Source organism: Apium graveolens, chromosome 3, assembly GCF_009905375.1.
Source record: "Apium graveolens cultivar Ventura chromosome 3, ASM990537v1, whole genome shotgun sequence".
Classification (NCBI taxonomy): Eukaryota; Viridiplantae; Streptophyta; class Magnoliopsida; order Apiales; family Apiaceae; genus Apium; species Apium graveolens.
Window position 1 is genome coordinate 59,358,369 of NC_133649.1, and position 22,405 is coordinate 59,380,773.

The 22,405-nt window shown below is 37.5% G+C and overlaps 1 non-coding gene across 1 annotated transcript; it reads left to right on the top strand.

Annotated features, from left to right (window-relative positions):
- Positions 1-20,973: 20,973 nt before the first annotated feature.
- On the top strand, positions 20,974-21,080 carry LOC141716239 (small nucleolar RNA R71). The gene has a single exon (XR_012572956.1). It is a non-coding gene; the product is annotated as a small nucleolar RNA R71 (small nucleolar RNA).
- The last annotated feature ends 1,325 nt before the right edge of the window (positions 21,081-22,405 follow it).

Sequence of the window (22,405 nt, forward strand, 5' to 3'; positions counted from 1 at the left end):
AGAACAGACATCCTTCATAATGAAGCAAGCATAGTATGTACCGATCTTTGCGGATTATTAATTACCAGTTAGTAATCTTATGACCAGGAACTATTTAAGTTTAGAGTTATCATCTTTTTAGGTCTCACTATTATGATCTCATCATAATCCATAAAAAGCTTTACTCTAAACTATGGTATATCTTATTTAAACACTTAAATAGATAAAGCCCGTAATAAAAACAAAACAAGTCTTTATTAATATCAATGAAATCAAAACAGATTACATAAAAGTTATTCCTAAATCCTAATACATGATTGGACTTAGGACATATTCCTTTCAATCTCCCACTTATACTAAAGCCAATCACTCTAGTATCTAATACCCATCTTGTCTTTATGCCGATCAAAGTGACTTTCAGAAAGTAGCTTTGTGAGTGGGTCTGCTATGTTGTTATGTGTGTCAACTCTATTTCAATACAATATAAGAAATGTTACCGCGCTCCCACTAACCCTTTTGTAGACACATGGTTTATCTTCAGTTTTTGATAAAATCAAACTCTTTGATTGTCTCATTAAAACGAATGTTCCATCTTTCGAGAAGCTTGCTTTAAACCACATATGGTTCGCAGTAGCTTACACACTAGGCTTTCATTTCCCTTGGAAAGAAAACCATCTGGCTATATGCCAGATCTCATAGTCGTAGTAAGCAACAATCGCAAGCAAAATCCGAACTGATTTTAACAGGGCTACAGGTAAAAGGTTTTATCAAAGTCAATCCATTGCCTTTGTTTGAATCCTTTTCCCACAAGCCTGGCCTTATAGGTCTCCACCTGGCCATCTGCTATAATCTATCTTTTGTATACCGTATACATAGATTCCATTCTGGATTTCATGGCACTATGCCATTTCTCTGAGTCAACACTACTCATAGCCTCATTATAGGTCACAGGGTCGTCATCATTAATGATCGACAACTCATTGTCATTCTCAATGACAAGGCCATATTACCTCTCAGGTTGGCGAGACACTCTCCCTGACCTATGAATGGGCTGTTCCACAAAAGGTTGTTCAGTCAGAACAAGTGTTTCCACTTGATCCGTAGTAGTTTGTGCTTCTTGAACTTCATCAAGTTCAATTTTGCTCCCACTGTTTCCTTCAAGAATAAACTCCTTTTCCAAGAAGGTAGCATGTCTGGATACAAACACCCGATGATCGGTGTAAAAGTAATACCCTAAAGTCTCTTTAGGATATCCCACAAAACTACATTTTACGGATCGATATTCCAGCTTATTTGGGTCAACTTACTTGACATAAGCTGGACATCCCCAAATCTTAACGTGTTTAAGACTCGGTTTCCTTTCTTTCCATATCTCATACGGAGTTTGAGGAACAGATTTGGAAAGCACCTTATTTAGTAAATATGCTGAGGTTTCCAATGCATAACCCCATAGGAATACTGGAAGATTTGCATAGCTCATCATGGACCGAACTATGTCTAACAAAGTTCGATTTCTCCTTTCAGATACTAATCTGGAGGAGTCCACTGGGAGACTATACCATTTACTTTGAGATAATCTAGAAACACTCCATTAAAGTATTCACCACCTCGATCTAATCGAAGAATTATTATACTATGTTTGGTTTGTTTCTCCACTTCATACTTATACTCTTTGAACTTTTCAAAGGCTTCAGACTTGTGTTTCATCAAACACATATCCGAATCTAGATCTATCATCTATGAAAGTAATGAAGTATGAAAATCCACCCATGGCTTGCTAGACATTGGTCCACATACATCTGTGTGTACCATTCCTAGCAAATTTGCAGCCCTCTCTCCATGTCTACTAAATGGAGACTATAGTGCCACTATAAAGTGAGATTTTCATCATCCCTTTTCTTTTATTAGTTTGTTCAATCTGAAGTAAATTATGTCACATTTACACAGACCATTATTTAAAGTACCACGTCCATAAAGAATATTATCTCTAAGAATAGAACATTCATTATTCTCAATAATAAATGAAAATCCAGCCAAGTCTAACATGGGAATAATATTCCTCACAATCGAGGGAACAAAATAACACTTATTTAAAACAATAGTCTTGCCCGTAGGCATATATAAATGAAATGATTCTACATCTTCAGCAACAACTCTTGCTCCATTTCCCATCAGTAGAATCACCTTCTCTTCCTCAAGAGTCCTACTTCTCCTTGGTCCCTGCAACAAATTGCAGATTTGAGAACCACATGCGGTATCTAATACCCAAGTAGAAATTTGATTTAATGACATATTCACTTCTATCATGAACATACCTGAATCAGAAGCGGTAGTCTCACTACCCTTCTTCTTCTTCAATTCTGCAAGGTAAACCTTGCAGTTACTCTTCCAGTGCCCCACCTTGTTACAGTGAAAGCAAACAACTTTGCTCTTGGGGTCTTCAGCTTTTGGTGGAATCGGCATTTTCTCACCTACTTTCTTCTTCTTGGAAGAGTTCCTCTTCCTTTTCTTAGGATTGGAACCTTCACCAATTAGAAGAACAGAACTCTTCTTAGGGGGAAAATTCGATTCCGCAGTCTTCAACATGTTGTGGAGTTCAGGCAGGCTGACATCCAACTTATTCATGTGAAAGTTCACAACAAACTGCGAGAACGAACTCGGAAGCGATTGCAAGACCAAGTCTTGGCCCAGCTCCCCATCCATGGCAAAACCAAGTTGTCCAAGACGTTCAATCAAATTGATCATCTTAAGTACATGGTCATTCACGGATGATCCCTCAGACATCCTACAACCGAACAACTCCTTCGATATCTCATATCGAGCTGTCCTCCCCGCCACATCATACAACTCTTGTAGATGCATGAGGATAGTGTGAACATCCATATGCTCATATTGCTTCTGTAGCTCAATGTTCATGGAAGCTAGCATGATGCATTGAGCAACATTTGCATCATCTATCCACTTACGATACACAACATGTTCATCATTATGCGCATCACTAGCAGGTTCAGTAGGCTTAGGTGAGTCAATCACGTATTCCAGCTTCTCAATCCTGAGAACAATTCTCAAGTTTCGAAGCCAGTCAGCATAATTAGGACCAGTCAATTTGTGAGCATCTAGTATGCTCCTGAGTGATAGTGCAGAAGACATAATGTATATTGTAAACCTATAAATGATAAACACATAACAACACTTAGCAAATATTCGATTTCATTTCAAAACACTATATGAATCGGGTTTTTATTCATAAGTGGCTCCCACTAGTTTACCTAATTTATTCAACCCCCTACGTGAAAAATTAAGCATTCATAATGCTAGTCGGAATAGGGATCCTACATTCCATTACACAACCCCGGTTGTGGCACGAAACGCCATGTAATGTTCAATAGGCAGACAACTCTTATCAATTACATCTAATGTTATTCCCTAATCAAACTTTAGCCTCTTGAATAATTGAGTCACGGCTGTGACACGACAAACTCAATATTCTAAGTCAAGTCTAACCCAACATTCCATACAATTAAATCAGTCCCCAAAGGCCCACGGCTGTGGCACGTAACGACCTTTAGATTCTTATTCAATGTACACATCTCTATGTAATAGACAAGTATTTCTTATTTCGAAATCAAAGCCCTCGGCTGTGGCACGAAACGACAATGATTCAAAAATAAGAACTACTTTCTACCATGTTGGAAGGCTATGACCGACACAAGCCCGTTGTATCATTGGCCAATTACTACTTGATATTATTTAATTTTAGAGGGATTATATTACGTTACAATCATAATCATATTATAAAGAAATTCTTCCTTTTAAATTAAATATTTCAAATCAATAATCAATAATCAGATGATTCCCAGATCGGGTGGAGCATTGTCAAGAGGCGTCACTTAATAACCCTTTCTTACAGATAGAAATCTGTTGTTGACAGAATCATCCTTTCTTTCATATCGAAAATTCATATTCAATTACGTGTTTCATAAACACAAGAATCTCATGATTGTATTCATAATATTGTTCTTAAGGTTATGAAACAATTTCACTATACTAGGTTGTCTAACAAACGCCTTATGTTTATTTAAGTTCACCTAAATCTATCATCACATGATAAACTAAGTATATATCACATATATAAACATGAATAAACATCAATGTAGGCATGTTACATCATCTAGCATATAGGTCTAAGCATTATACATCTCTATGTATCACATGAAGCATTTAAAAGCAACTAAAATAGTTAAAAATAGCTTTAAAACACTTCATGGAAATATAAACAGTTTAAAAGTTTTATATAAACTAAAATTGATAACTCCATTAGATCCGTCTCGAAAAAACAAATCCAACGGTATATTGCACGCCTAAAACGGAGTTACGAAACTCCCAGAAAATCAATTTTAAAATCAACAGAGGGGCTGTAACGCATTACAGGAACGCGTTACAGGACCTGTAACGCATTCCGGTGATGCGTTACACCCCTTTTAAGCCATTAAAGGGTGTAACGTATTTCGTGAATGCGCCACAGATGTGTAACGCATTCCCGGAATGCGTTACACCCCTATTTTTTTTTTTGTTTTCTTTCAGCAACCGCCACTTTTCCTTGGTTTGCGCACCTGACAACTCTGATTCTTCTCTGTCCTTTTCTGTACTTTACCCGTGCAGCACAGAAGCAACAGCAGTATACAGACAATACAAAACATATATATATACTATATATACATATATTTATACTTATTTAATTATGAATTTTAATTACAAGAACTTCAAAAATTCATAATAAAAAATCTATACATCCTAAAATTATGAAAAAAATACCCAGACGATCTACAACACTTGTAGAACCCAGATCAACATTCAAAATTATCCTGAGAAACGATTTCTCATCAGACAAAATTAATCCATGATATAACTTGTAAAAATCATAATTAATTCATACAAGCACATAAAATTCTGAAATTTTTACCACAGATCTATATGCATACAACCTATGCTCTGATACCTTTGTTGGATTTTAATCGCAGCGGGGGCATGGCAAAACACTTTTACACATATAAAATCCGAATATAAGCATATAAATCGTGAATAAAAATTCGAGGGATCGAATCTAACCTTTTTAAAATAATTCGGAGACAACGATCAGAGATCCTTAGCAGTTGCTCCTCAAGTGTGAAGCACTCCACCGGTATCCACCAAGAAAACGATGTTAAGGAGGAGGAAGGAGGTGGAGAGAATTGGGTTTTTCAAACTTTTTGGGTTTCCGGGTTCGATGGGGTTAGAATAAAATAGGGTCTATAATAGTGTATTTATAGGCAAAATTTTCAGCTGAAATTTTTCCATAAATAATATTATTATTATCCCATTTATTATTCTCAATAATAATTAAAACACCTTTTAATTATTAATCCTTTTTCTAAACACTTTAGAAATAATTCTCTCTCTTGATTTAATTTCCCAAAAATTAAATCCTTAATTAATAATATTAAGAACTTTTCTTAATTAATTTATAATCAATTAAATCTCATTTAATCAATTATCAAATTTGCCAATTAATTATTTATTTCACAAATAAATAATTATTTAGCCATTATTAATTAATTCTTCCACCATTAAATCATCCTCTTTTTATGGTGTGACCTTGTAGGTTCAATATTAAGCCAGGTAGTAGAAATAAATAATAATAAAACTATTTTATCATTATTTATATAAATTCTCTAATTTATTAAATATGATTAATTAATTAATCACATTTATTCTACATCGTGAGGGATACTTCTCAGCATATCGCGACTATCCGGATAATATGAATTCACTGCTTAGAATACCAAGAACCTATTTAGTGAATAGTTACCGTACAATAAACTCCTTCTACCCTACAATGTCCCGATTAAATACAAGGCATGGATCTCGTGTCAAGCCTATCTAATTCAATCACTTGCTTACCATTTACTATGCGTAGTTCTATGCAAATTAGAAACTCCTTTCTAATTTCATTTACTCTGGCCAGAGATTCCTAAACTAGCATAAGTGGATCAGCCTTGAACATTCGCTTCCTTCACTGGAAGGGGTAGATCCTTTATTGATCATACACTATCTTCGTGTACAAATTCCTATACCCTAGAAGAGCCCTAATAATTGTCCCTGGAGACTAAGAACTAAACCAAAGCATAGTTCAGTGTACACAAGATGACTATGATGACCTCAAGTCTAAGGATACTTGTACAACTATCACTATGTGAACAACTGCTGACACGTGAGTGAACTCCATCAGTTGTTCAGCTGTGCGAGTCATGTTCAGTGAACTTATTCTATAATAAGCACCTACATACTAGCTATAGTGTCACCACACAAATGTCTATGAGAACAGACATCCTTCATAATGAAGCAAGCATAGTATGTACCGATCTTTGCGGATTATTAATTACCAGTTTGTAATCCTATGACCAGGAACTATTTAAGTTTAGAGTTATCATCTTTTTAGGTCTCACTATTATGATCTCATCATAATCCATAAAAAGCTTTACTCTAAACTATGGTATATCTTATTTAAACACTTAAATAGATAAAGCCCGTAATAAAAACAAAATAAGTCTTTATTAATATCAATGAAATCAAAACAGATTACATAAAAGTTATTCCTAAATCCTAATACATGATTGGACTTAGGACATATTCCTTTTATATAGCAGCACTTTGCAATCTGGAAGTCTCCCCACTTAGAATCGAATTAGAATCAGGATTCATATTTTTCGCTACCGGCGCGACTGCGCGCTATCACAGCGCGGGCGCGCGCTATCACAGCGCGGGCGCGCTGCCTTTCTGGAATCCTGGCACGGCCGCAGGCTATCATAGTGCGGGCGCGCCATCCTTCTGGGAAAAACTCAGATTTCATCTTTTTTCTTGCTGCTTCGAGCCGGCTTTCCACGAGCTTTTTTTCCAACAACACCTTGACACTAAATTAGCACCAAAACAATGCTAATTCACCTGATCCACAGATTAATGCCTGAAATACAAAAATACTAGAAAACACGTTAAAACACTTAACAACTTGAGTACAAATGCATCAATTCAAAACTTATTAGAGCATTATAAAGTGTCATAAATGCCACTCAATATACCCCCAAACTTGAATCGATGCTTGTCCTCAAGCATAAACAGACTCAAAGAACAAGAAAATAAAAATACATGAATGCAACTAATATGAATGCAACAATCCCCATAGAATAACTAAACCAATCGACAAGCAATACCTCAGCAAATGCAGTTATTCGCATAAAGATCAGTCAAACCTCACAAATCAAATTACAAACTAGAGACGTGCGTGTGTGCAGATGCTTACAGATATACCATCGCAACTAGATCAACAATCATGACTCACTACTTATCAAGACAATCACAAGTTTATAAACAGAATAAAAGCTAGACTCAAAATAATTTATAACGCTTCAATTTTTATATCGGAGATTTATATGGATTCATGCTTTTATTCAAAATAAAACAAACACATATGCTTATTTGATCGTGCAATGAGTGAGGTCCACAAAAGACTTATACAATAGTACCCATATAGCGAGCGTTAGGTTAGCGGATCCCAGACTATAAAAGCCTTAGGTCACTAGGCACAAAGTCCCCTAAGAACTTAATAACTCGAGTACTAAAGAGCCCACTCAGTGATCAATTATACATAACACTTATTCTTTTCTTTTTTTCTATTTTTTTTCAACGAATTTCTGAATGAGTGCATTTCGCTCCATCTCATTCATCCCTAGACTACTCATATAAATATGAGCTGGCTACTAGGCATTTGACACCTAGCCACACAACTAGAAATGAAATCCAATTTTCTCCAATTTTTTAAATATCCATGTCTTTTATTATTAAGAGAATATCCTAAATTCTAAATATAAACAAGTGATTAAACCTCGATAAACCAACAAACCATGACTAAGATCTAGCACTCTAGCAACCTATAAGACTTAGTGAAATACAAGTGTCTCTAGCATGCAAATCAACTTAATACGACTTAACATCTCTAAACACGATATCACTACACTAGCATCAATATCACAAGTCAATCAGAAAATCATCTAAGGGACCATGTTATAATGCAAATGCACGAAAACTATATGAACATAATAACATAAAATTATCAAAATATAAAAAAACTATATAGAAAAATATGCAAACTATATGAACTAAACTATCATGAATATGCAAACTATATGAGACTCACAAAAAAAAAAATATTCCTTCATCTACTACCCCCAAACTTAAAATATTCACTATCCTCGGTGAAGGTAATAGTAAGGAATTCAGGCATACCTAATCAGAATCAGGCTCCTCGCCCTTAACGGGTGGAGTGTCGAGTGTGTCCGGAGGTGGATACACGGAATCCTCACCAAAAATTGGCCACTGGATATCAACACTGGTGGCTCTGAAAGCTGTCCCAAGTGCCTGGGTGAGATCACGTGTTAACCTGCTATAAATATCATGCATCACATCCATCCTCCATGCCAGACGCCTGTACTGCATCATGCTCATTCCAGCTCCCATATCAGCTCCTTCCTCCTCCTCATGCACCTGTTGGATGGCCCTGCCTCATCTCCTAGCTGAGATCTCCATGTAGTCCTGCTCGCCTGAGTGGCCCCAGCAGCTGGCCTCCCACCAGGTAGGTGGTCAAAAGTATAACCAAGCCCCTTCAGATCGGGCTTGCCTGCAACTGCTCGTATGCGGGCCAATGAACACCAACTGCCACTGCACAGATTCGTCACCATGAACGTATATGGAATAGACCCTGTAGTACTCCCCCTCAAGAACTTCATCCCCTGATAAATCACCATCCCCAAATCTATATAATCGCCCTGAAGAATGCCCCATAACAACCGTGCACGCTCCACAGTAATCTCATACACATGTAAAGATGGCATGATGTTAGCACATATAAAAGCGTTCCATGCACGGGCAAACCTGTTCATTCTGGAAGTCGGGAACGTAGAATACTCGATCGTGCCTCTCTTGATCTTCCAGTGAGTATCGGGCTGGCACAGAGTAGCAATAATAAGATCCAGATCAAAGTTCTCTGGAGTCTTTTCGTTCCAGGTATCCTGCTCGGGCTTCCTCGCGGGCTGCTCAATCACAGTTCTGATAGCCTCTGCACTATACTCCACCGTCCTCCCTCGAACCACCGTGAATCCATTCTTCTCGGCCTTGGCATTCGCATAGAACTCGTGAACAACACTCATGGGAACAACAACGAGTGCCTCACAAATAGGAACCCAGCCCATCTCAAGAATCATCTCCAACAGCTGACCATCCTTCCCTGATGGCTGAAAACCTCGTTCCTTGATGATTGGCTTTGAAAGAAGCCTAGTATACTGTGAAATCAGTATACTTGGAAAATAGGAACCCGCGGGCGCGCCAAAGGGCGCGCCATATTTTTGTGAAATCAGCACGGGCGTGCGCTAGGACAGCGCGGGCGCGCCAAGCTTCTGAAGTAAGCCCTGATTTTTTTTCTTTTTCTGATTTTTTTTATGTTTTTCTCTTTTCTTCTTGCTTCCTCTACCTACTAATGTACAACATACTTGGGTTGCCTCCCAAGAAGTGCTTTTTTTACGTCACTAGCTCGACGTAGAACCTTGAGCTCAAACGGACAATAGAACAACACTAACCAACTCACGGTTTGCCGTGTCACCATAATAATACTTCAACCTCTGACCATTTACCTTGAATGCTTGGCCCAGATCATTCTTAAAAATTTCCACCACTCCATGTGGAAACACAGTTTTGACAATAAACGACCCTGACCATCTTGACTTCAACTTTCCAGGAAAAAGACGGAGATGAGAGTTGAACAATAGAATTTTTGCCCCGACACAAATGATTTGAGCACTAGACCCCGATCGTGCCACCTCTTGACCTTCTCCTTATACATTTTGTTGTTCTCATACGCTTGAAGTCGAAACTCATCGAGTTCATTCAATTGAAGCATCCTCTTCTTTACAGCCGCATCCAAGTCTAGATTCAACTTCTTCAAAGCCCAGTATGCCTTATGCTCGAGCTCCACAGGCAAATGACACCCCTTACCATAAACCAAGTGAAACGGCGATATTCCCAATGGAGTCTTATATGCTATTCTATAAGCCCAAACAGCTTCATCAAGCTTCAAAGACCAATCTTTCCTCGATGGACGTACGACTTTCTCTAAAATGCGCTTGATCTGTTAGATACCTCAGCTTGACCATTAGTTTGAGGATGATAAGCCGTAGTAATGCGATGATTCACATGATACCTTTTTATTATAGTAGTGAACTTACGATTACAAAAATGCGACCCCTTATCACTAATCATGACTCTTGGAGTTCCAAACCTTATGAATATTTGCTTGTGAAGAAAATTAAGCACCACTTTCGCATCGTTCGTTGGTAACGCCTTAACTTCAACCCATTTTGACACGTAATCAACCGCCAACAAGATATACTGATTGTTACAAGATGAGACAAATGGCCCCATGAAGTCAATTCCCCATACATCAAAGACCTCGACCTCGAGAAGCACATTAAAAGGCATCTCATCCCTCTTAGACATATTACCAACTACGTTGACATCGATCACATTTCAAAATGAACTGATGAGCATCTTTAAATAATGTCGGCCAAAAAAAACCTGCTTGAAGAACACGAACTCCTGTCTTTTCTCCATCATAATGTCCTCCATAAGCCGTTAAGTGGAAATCTCGCAAGATCCCCGTTTTGCTGTAAGGAATACATCTCCTGATGATTTGGTCAGCTCCTTGGCAAAAAAAATGGCTCATCCTATATATACCACTTCACTTCATGTAGAAACTTCTTTCTTTGAGCATAAGACAATTCGGGAGGCATGATATTACTCACAATGTAGTTCACAATGTCTGCAAACCACGGTTCTTCTTCTTGCACTCCAAACAGCTACTCGTCGGGAAAAGACTCATTTATCAATGTCTTATCCAATGAAGTAGCATTAGGATTTTCAGTTCCTTTTCTTTCCTTGATCTTTAGTTCAAATTCTTGAAGCAAAAGAACCCATCTAATCAATCTAGGCTTCAAGTCCTTTTTTGAGATGAGATATCGAATTGCAGCGTGATCAGTGAAAACTATCACCTTAGTCCCAAGTAGATAAGATCGAAATTTCTCAAAATCATAGACAATAGCCAAAAGCTCTTTCTCCATAGTAGTATAATTCAGTTGAGCACCATTTAGGGTCTTACTAGCGTAGTAGACCACATGGAATATGTTGTTCTTCCTTTGCCTAAGAACTCCTCCTAACTGCATAGTCGCTTGCATCACACATCATCTCAAAAGGTTCATTCCAATCAGGCGCAGTTATGACCAGTGTCGTGATTAAACTCTTCTTTAATGTCTCAAAAGCTACAAGGCACTCGTCATCAAACTTGAAAGGGACATCTTTTTCTAGCAAACTGTACAATGGCTTCGAAATTTTCGAGAAGTCTTTGATGAAATGCCTATAGAAACCCGCATGACCAAGAAAACTGTGAATTCCCTTAACAGAAATAGGTGGAGGAAGATTCTCAATGACCCACACCTTGGACTTATCCACCTCAAGACCCTTACTAGAAACCTTGTGTGTAACATCCCAAATCTGGGGTCAAGATTTGGTGTCACGAAATAATCTTTACATAAAATAAAAAAATATTCAATTAACCCCCTTGAATCCGGATCGTTTACAGGTTATGGTATGAAACAAGAATCTAACCTTCTACAATTCACAACAACTACAATACAAGTATAAATACCTTTATGCTAATGCTCTTATCTTATTTTTCCAACATCTTTATCCTCTCGCAGCAGCGATTTCTCTAACTTCTTTATCCTTAAATATAGGGTAATTTCTGAAAATTTGGGCAGCACTTCCCCTATACCCTCGACTACCAGTCGGACTCAAGTCGACACCATCAATCAATCAAGGCATCCAAAATCATATCCATCCACTTCCATCAACCAAATTCATCAATTCACATAACTGAATACATCACGCTATCATCATATGTACTATTAATATAACATATATCGTTTAATTGGAATAGGGTCTTAAACCAACAATGATTAATATAACCATACCTTTCTCAGTTCTTTCGGGATATTACAAGATATTATTGGTGAACTTAAAATTTATCTTATTGTTTCTCAACATTTTATTTCACGAGTATTTTAGCTTATTTCTTGTCATTACTAATTGTGTATAATCACTTTTAAAATTTTACCATGTCCTTCCGCTAACCACATCGATCCTTTATTGTTGATGATACACACTTAATTCTGTTAACTAATATATTTATCTTCTAATAACCACACATGATCTACATTACCGCCATCATTTGGTGGAAACTCAATTGTCTGATCATTATTCCTTAAAAGGTTCCACAGTCGAGTCACCCTTGCCCTATCTCCATTTATGTTCCTGTATCAAACTTTCATCACTGGTCCGGTTATGTGTATTAAATCCACCATAACTTATTTACTCAAGTTAGGGAACTTCACAATTTCTTGAAGAACACGTTCAAAATTCGATTTAAGATTTCTTCTATCTTGAATCTTCACGACAAATATCTTCCCGCGACGAGGGATGCTTCACGTATTAATTGCGTGTGTAAGTCATTGTTCAGAATTCCTTTAATCTTCGATTGTCGTCCCGACACTTGTTTGCTTTGTCTGATGTACACAATTTTACTTTCTTATTTTATAATTAATTCATTTATTATGGTTTACTAACGACTCATTTCTCATCGAAATCTCCTAATTTGCAGTGCAGTGCGTTAACGCATTCTACCGTACTGGTGAGATTACCGTAACAAGAACAATTGTTTACTTGATGTCTTCACCACTGACCGCATTGTCGATGTATCTATTTTTCTTTGTTTACAGATGTCCACCATTAATTGGTTTGCAGTCATATCTATGTTCGTTACGAAACTTTACCTGTCACACGGGACTATTCAATATCTTTTGTAATTGTCAAAGAACAGACTATATGTAAGAGGAGAGTTTGTGAATAGGATTTTGATTATAAAACTGAATAAGGAATAACAATGACAACAAACAGTTGGAAGAATTTATAAGTCAATAAATTGAAGAAAAAGAATGAGTGAAGATTTAGAAGTGAATGAGACAACCATATTTGTACGCAAGATGGCCAGTCTTTCATACTATATGACATACAACACATGATTAGGTGGCGTCCCACCCGACTCTTCATCATTTCGATAAAGCATCACATCACCACACTGTTTGTCTCAATCAAGAAGCAATATTTAGAGAAGAGAAATAATTTGGAAGGAGTATAATAAATTTTCTTTCGTTTTTGCCTCATATAATTTATCTCTACATGGAGCTCGCACGTATTCAAGAATCAAGAAGAATACATGCTATCGTATTTGTAAAAGAATAACATTGTAGGTCACCATTGGTTACCGTCCACGCTTCATTTACGTATGCCCTCAGGAAGTATTCGAATGGAAGATTCACAGCTTCGGTCACATTACAACTTCGGAATATCGTCTGGAATTACCTCCTCGCTAAATGTTTTAATGATTTGATCATAATCGCGTTCTCACGAAATTTATAATTACTGCTTCCATTTTCATCTATGCCGTGTAAATAAACCATCGATCACGCAACGCCTCAATTTCATTGATAGAAACATGATTCTTCTCCAATCATCTAGAAGATTCTTTCCTTTTCTTCAATCATCCACTATCCGTTTCGAATTACAAGTCTCGTTAAATTTTAATAATTTCATGAATTGGGTAATTAATGTTTAACACGTTGATTCAATTATATTATCAAAAAAAATTTATGTTCAGTTTTTCATGAAAAACTTTAAACTTTCTTCTTACTAGCGGGTCTACTTAGTCCTCCAGATTAACAATACTAAGTCTAATTTCATTCCTCTTTTTAGGTCATTTTCTGTTCATAATAACAAGAACATAAATAGTAATTCGACAACCAATTTGTAAAACTCATTTTATGCAAAAATTATCTGAAAGTTGATTAAGAAAATCTTTTCCGAAATCTCATTTTAAAGTTTTGGAAATCAAATATCTGGTCGTCATTACTATATAAGTTACTTGCTATTTTTATGATTTACCAATAAAATGTCTAATTAAAAGAATGCCCATATAAGGGTCTCTCCACTTTGGTACCTCTTCCACTTTTCCTTGGATTCTGCTCGCACTTATTAGTCGACGAAACTTCATTTATGTTGTATATCATTTTATTCGCAATTCTACCGTAATGCTGACATCTGGTACTATCTTTGACATTTTGGTCATCATCTGTGACGTTATGCTTGCAACCACGCATGTGATTCGACGTTCTTTCTGTAGATAAAGTCGCACCTTCTTACTAGTCTTACCTACACCTAGTAAGGTAGACATCATTCCTCGCGCAGCGCCCGGTATGTGATAAGAATCCTCTCGCAACGGTGGTGCCTGCGAAACGTGCAACGTTGGTTCTTCATCAGCTTCCATCAACTTGTTGCCCCCGACTTAGAGCTCGTCCAACTACCTAATTCTAAGTTAAATCGTACCAATACTCACCTAACCTCCCTTACACAAGTTCTCACACGAATCAATCGCATTTTCCTCAAAACCGCATGAAACGTAGGGTAACATACCCAGTCTCCGTCGATCTGTCGATTCCTCATTACTGTAGGATCGGAGAACTCAATATACTTATAGCGTTACGATATTCGCCTTACACTTTCCTCCACAATCCTATCTTATTAATCCCATATCGAATCTACTAACCCTAATTCGCACTCAATTCGAACTTAAAATGAGTATGCCTAGGTCTTTCCTATCTCATATGACCTTTTATTCTTATCCTACTCTCACCTATTCTTATTTCAGTGACCAATAACCTGTAGCTCTGATGCCAACTTGTAACAACCCAAATCTGGGGTCAAGAATTGGTGTCACGAAACAATCTTTACATAAAATAAAAGAATATTCAATCAACCTCTTGAATCCGGATCGTTTACAGGTTATGGTATGAAACAAGAATCTAACCTTATACAACTCACAACAATTACAATACAAGTTTAAATACCTTTATGCTAACATCTTTGTCATATCTTTCTAACATCTTCGTCCTCTCGCAGCGGAGATCTCTTTAACTTCTGCTGTCTAACGAAATCTATTCACTTTTATCTTTATCTGCTTCTGGAAGAAATAAGAATTTACAAAGCAAGAGTGAGCCAAAAAATGCCCAGCAAGGATATAAATTGAGTTTCAAGCATTAGTATCAAAGGAACATTTCCGGAGAAAATCTTTAAACAATTTTAAACAATTCTATTTATTTGAGTGAGTTGAGCGAATAAACGTTGGCTGTCACCAGCTTTTGATTATAAATCCAAAAGTGACAAGCGATTCCCAGATTCATCTCCTGAATCAGGGTTTTAGTCCAGTTTTGGAATCATAAAACCTTTCGAGAGAGAATGTCGTTAATGGCGATCAACAACAAATTAGACTGGACACTAGTTTGCATCTATATCCTGCTGATCAGTCAGGATATAGTGCAGATCTATACCTACCTATATAGATCCAGTCGGGTCCCCAGGCTCTATGACCCATCTCAAGGCACCAGTCATCACCCGGTCCTTAGGATTAAGTAAAACTTAATCCCACAATATCACTATCCATCCCGTGGAGTATTTTGATGTCAAATCATTTTGAATTCAAAACATCCCAATTTAGGGTTCGCAAATAACCCGAAAGAATGGGTATTTGCTCAAGAGAGCAATCGAATTATAGGAACGATAATGAAAAGAACATGCATAATAAGAGTAATTGCAGTGAAATGTAAAACATTTAACTATTCCTGAACTTAGAATAGGAACGAAGAAATAATTACAGTATTTTAAAAGAAAAACCAGGAATACTTGCCTCAATAAGCTTTAATCGCTTATTACTAGTTGACTTTGGTTGGATTTGGATGTTCGGCTTTATCGTCAAACTACTATTCCATTCTGGATACGATCCCAACATTCAGGCCCTTCAATTGGAACTTCGTTGATCTCGGCGTCTAATCACTAGATCGTTCCTAGTCCGATGTCGATACTCGGGTTTTCCGTCTAGGACTTACAGGGTCGAAATACCCTAACTCAGATAATCGCTTAAGCTTAACTATCAAATTGCTATCACTTCTACCTATACGGTTTCATATCCCATCTCGTATTTATAGTTATTATCGAAATACACATAGCAATTATGGTTTGCATCTTCAAGGCTCGGTTCGGTATTTATTTTCGGAAAATACGTATACTCGTCGTTTTGAAAAATAGGGCAATCGATTATTTATAAATTATTTTGTCTCAATCACACTTAAGTTCATATAATATAATTATATATGGTTATTCGACTTCTCCGATAATTGCAGGTTACACTCCCGTATTTTCAGAATCAATTTCCCAAAAATCGGGTAGCGTCTCCTTTCGTTTATCGGCCTACCCGTCACAATCAAATCGACGGTCAAAACACAACAATCACAATACATTTCAGTCCATAATCCAATTCATCAATCTCAACCACCAATACAAATTCAATTATTAATTACGAAACAAAAATGAATAATTAATAAATTAAATTTGTATTGGTGGTTGGAATTGATGAATTGGATTGTGGACTGGAATGTATTGTGATTATTGTGTTTTGACGTCGATTTGATTGCGACGGGTAGGCCGATAAACGAAGAAGACGCTGCCCGATTTTTCGGGAAATTGATTCCGAAAATACGGGAGTGTAACCCGCAATTATCAGAGACGTCGAATAACCATATATAATTATATATTATGAAATTAAATGCGACTGAGACAAAATAATTTATAAATAATCGATTGCCCTGTTTTTCAAAATAACGAGTATACGTATTTTCCGAAAATAAATACCGAACCGAGCCTTGAAGATGCAAACCATAAATTGCTATGTGTATTTCGATAATAACTATAAATATAAGATGTGATATCAAACCGTATGGGTAGAAGTGATAGTAATTTGATGTTAAGCTTAAGCGATTATCTGAGTTAGGGTATTTCGACCATGTAGGTCCTAGACAGAAAACCCGAGTATCGACATTGGACTAGGAACGATCTAGTAATTAGACGCCGAGATCAACAAAGTTCCAATTTAAGGGCCTGAATGTTGGGATCGTATCCAGAATGGAATAGTAGTTTGACGATAAAGTCGAACGTCCAAATCGAACCAAAGTCAACTAGTAATAGCGATTAAAGCTTATTGAGGCAAGTATTCCTGATTTTTCTTTTAAAATACTGTAATTATTTCTTCGTTCCTATTCTAAGTTCAGAATAGTTAAATGTTTTAAATTTCGCTGTAATTACTCTTATTATGCATGTTCTTTTCATTATTGTTCCTAAAATTCGATTGCTCTCTTGAGCAAATACCCATTCTTTTGGGTTATTTGCGAACCCTAAATTGGGATGTTTGAATTCAAAATGATTTGACATCAAAATATTTCACGGGCTGGATAGTGATATTATGGGATTGAGTTTTACTTAATCCTAAGGACCGGGACATGACCGGTGCCTTGAGATGGGCCGTAGAGCCTGGGGACCCGACTGGATCTATACATGTAGGTATAGATCTGTACTGTATCCTGACTGATCAGTAGGATATAGATGCAAACTAGTGTCCAGTCTAATTTGTTGTTGATCGCCATTAATGGCATTCTCTCTCGAAAGGTTTTATGATTCCAAAACCGGACAAAACCCTGATTCAGGAGATGAATCTGGGAATCGCTTGTCACTTTTGGATTTATAATCAAAAGCTGGCGACAGCCAACATTATTCGCTCAACTCACTCAAATAAATAGAATTGTTTAAAATTGTTTAAAGATTTTGTCCGGAAATGTTCCTTTGATACTAATGCTTGAAACTCAATTTATATACTTGCTGGGCATTTTTGGCTCACTCTTGCTTCGTAAATTCTTATTTCTTCTAGAAGCGGATAAAGATAAAAGTGAATAGATTTCGTTAGACAGCAGAAGTTAAAGAGATCTCCGTTGCGAGAGGACGAAGATGTTAGAAAGATATGACAAAGACGTTAGCATAAAGGTATTTAAACTTGTATTATAATTGTTGTGAGTTGTAGAAGGTTAGATTCTTGTTTCATACCATAACCTGTAAATGGTCCGGATTCAAGGGGTTAATTGAATATTCTTTTATTTTATGTAAAGATTATTTCGTGACACCAAATCTTGACCCCGGATTTGGGTTGTTATATTGTGCCCAAGAATAATGCCCTGTCGCACAATAAAGTGACATTTCTCCCAATTGAGAACCGTATTGGTCTCAACACACCTTTTGAGAACATGTCCAAGATTTTGCAAGCATTTATCAAAAGAATCGCCCAAGACTGAGAAGTCGTCCATGAACACCTCCACATTCTGGCCAATCATGTCAGAAAAGATGGTCATCATACATCTCTGAAATGTGGCTGGCGCACCACACAAACCAAAAGATATTTTTCTGAAGGCGAAAGTACCAAATGGACAAGTGAAGGTAGTTTTCTCCTGATCTTCTGGAGCGATACAAATTTGATTATAACCCGAATAACCATTCAGAAGACAATAGTACTCATGATAAGCCAACCTATCGAGCATCTGATCAATGAAGGGCAAAGGAAAGTGATCCTTCCTAGTGGCTTTGTTCAGCTTCCTATAGTCCATGTACAACTCTCCACCCCGTGACTGTTCTAGTAGGAATAAGCTCATTCTTCTCATTTGCTACCACAGTAATTCCACCTTTCTTTGGCACACATTAAACCGGGCTTACCCATGAACTGTCAGAAATAGGGTAGATGATCCCTGCATCTAGAAACTTAAGAATTTCCTTCTTCACTACCTCCTTCATGATTGGATTAAGTCTTCTTTGCTGCTCGACCGTAGGCTTGCTACCTTCCTCTAGCAGAATTTTATGCGTGCAGTAAGAAGGGTTGATTCCCTTGATATCTGCTATAGTCCATCTAATTTCCAATTTGAACTCTCTCAAAATCCTCAAAAGCTTTTCTTCATCACTACCTGAAAGGTCAGATGCAATAATAACAGGCAGAGTAGACGCATCACCTAAAAACGCATACCTCAAATGCTCAGGTAAAGGCTTAAGCTCAAGCGTGGGACCTTCCTTAATAGATGGCTTGAGGCGTTTAGGAGCTTTATTCAATTCCTCTATTCTCAGAAATTCAAAAGGAATATCAATCTTCCTCTTCCAAGGAAAAGCATTCAAATATCGTAATTGTTCTTCACCTTCATCATCTTCACTATCTGAATTTCCCAACAAGGCTTTTTCTAAGGCATCAGGACCTTAGCAATTGATCAAGTTCCGATGTGACCTACCGAATCGACCAACTCTACTTTTAAGCACTCCTCATTATCAGTACAAAATTTCATAGCATTGAACATATTAAATATAACATCTTGATCCAGAACTCGCATTGTGAGCTCACCCTTCTGCACATCTATCAAGGTTCGGCCAGTTGCCAAGAAAGATCTTCCTAAGATTATGGGAATCTTCTTATCCTCCTCGAAATCAAGAATTACGAAATCAGCAGGGAAAATGAGTTTGTCAACCTTGACCAAGACATCCTCCACAATACCTCGCGAATATGTAATAGAACGGTCGGCTAACTGCAAGGTCATTTAAGTCAGTTTGGGATCAGGTAAGTCCAACTGTTTGAAAATTGACAAAGGCATCAGATTGATGCTAGCTTCCAAGTCACATAAGCATCTATCAAAAGACACTTTTCCAATAGTACACGGAATAGTGAAACTTCCTGGTTCTTTAAGCTTCGGAGGCAACTTCGGTTACAATACAATACTGCATTCCTCCATGAGAGTGATAGTCTCTAAATTATCTAGCTTCACTTTCTGAGAGAGAATACCTTTCATAAACTTTACATAACTAGGCATCTGCTCAAGAGCCTCAGCGAAAGGTATATTGATATGAAGTTTCTTGAACACCTCCAGAAACTTCTCAAATTGCTTGTCTAGCTTCTTCTTCTGCAGCCGCTTAGGAAAAGGCGGTGGATGATAGATCTGTTTCTCCCCTGTATTACCCTAAGGAAGAGTGTGCTCAACAGTAGTCTTCCTTGGTTCCACTTCTTCATCCTGCTGCTCTACTTCTTTCTCAGCCCCAGCTTTTTCAGTCAACTCTTGAGTTTGTTCGGGATTCGCAACCTTTCCAGACCTCAAAGTGATTGCCTTTACCTGCTTCTTAGCTCTTTCCTGGCACTTCAGTGTCACTGGGTAGTGTACCAGGCTGACGATTTAGCAAGGCATTGGCAATTTGCCCAATTTGATTTTCCAAGGTCTTTTTAGAAACAGCTTGACTTTTGCACATAAGCTTCAACTCTTCTAATTCAGATTTTTCATTAGCTTGTTGCAGCTGGAATTATTGTCTTGGTGCATACTGCGGTTGCTGAAAACCAGGGGGTTGTACTGCTTAGCTGGATACTGATGATAAGGATGTTGAACCACATTCTGAGTGTTGCTCCAACTGAAATTAGGATGATTGCGGTTGCTGGGATGATAGATGGCGTGCACTAGTTGCTGCGATCGCTGGAAGTTGCTCACAAACTGAGCTGATTCACTAGAAATTATGCACTGATCTGTCTCATGGGCACCAGCACATAGCTAGCAGAAACTGATAATTTGATTAACTCCATAATTAGTCAAAGTGTCCACCTTCATCATCAAAGCCTTAAGTTAGGCAGCTATAGCAGTTGCTGCATCCAACTCCAGAATTCATGTGACTTTTCCCTGAGTCAGCCTCTGAGTAGGATTCTGGTACTCATTAGCAGCCATCAGTTCGATAAGTTCATAAGCTTTATCATAACTTTTAGCCCACAAGGCTCCTCCTGATGCTACATCAAGCATGGGTCTAGAAGTAGCACCCAATCCATTATAGAAACAGTTGATAATCATCCAATCAGGCATGCCATGGTGTGGTCATTTTCTTAGCATCTCCTTATATCGATCCCAAGCCTCACACGGAGATTCTTCTGTTTGCTGAGCAAACTGAGTAAGAGCATTCCTGATTGTAGCAGTCTTCGCCATAGGGAAGAATTTAGTGAGAAACTTTTGAGCAAGATCTTCCCAAGTGGTGATAGACCCTGCTGGTAGAGAATGTAACCAACACTTAGCCTTGTCCCTTAGAGAGAATGGGAAGAGTCGCAACTTGATAGCATCTTCGGTCACATCATTGAACTTGAAAGTATCACAGAGTTTGATGAAATCCCCGATGTGCATGTTTGAGTCTTCAGTAGGAGAACCCCCAAACTGAACTGAGTTCTGTATCATCTGAATCGTGCTTGACTTGATCTCAAAAGTGTTAGCCCTGATAGCTGGTCTGATGATGCTTGATTGAATGTCATTAATCTTAGGCTGAGAATAGTCCATCAAAGCCTTCGTATTTTCTGCTGTGAATGATTGTCTTGTCTAAGGCTGACCGTACCCCCGTTCAGTAAGAATTCCGAAGAAAGACTGTTGGCAGCAGGATCACCCATCTCTACTAAAATTGGTTCTTTAACTTTCTCTTCTTCTTCTACCTTCTTTTCTTCCTCAAAAAATTCCTTACGAACTACCACAACTTCTTCCTCGACTTTATCCAATGTTCTCTTACGAGTACGCGAACACGTATGCATACACCCTCTCTAGAGTACCTGAAATAAGATAAGGAAACTGATAAGTAACAATGTCCGAGTCAATGAACTTTAACGACCACTGATGGAAAATACCTAAACTAATAATTAACACTGCAGTCCCCGACAGCGGTGCCAAAAACTTGTTAGTCGCTAAACATGCGCTAATAATACACACAAGTATACGCATTCGTAAGTAGTATAGAATCTTTTCTAGTTCGTTCCCACAGAGACTGTATTGGTTAACTAATTAATTCACGCACTTAAGCAATAATGTATGGTTATTATTCAATGCTAAGACGATAACAAATTGAGGTTGTTTATAACTAAGAATTAAACTAACAATTATAACTAAGAAAATAAGATCGATTAAATTAATATATATGATAAACATGGGATTCTAACTTCATTAAATACTTCATTCAATAGCCTTATTGTTCTCAACCTTGGCATGCAATGGTGATGACACTAATCAGATAACACGAAACTGATAAACTGCCAACTTTCGTTGCACGAGTACCATACTACCAGTCATCCACAAAAGAGATAGAAGCTGAATAGACACCAATTATATTGAGACCCTATATATCTATAGAATTTGACAACATAACAGTTTAAGCACAAGTAATCTATCTTGATTACACAGGGCAAGTAAGATGATTAAAATCACCTAAGAATCATGCATAACAATACATGAACCTATGCTAGCATGGCAAGTCCTAAATC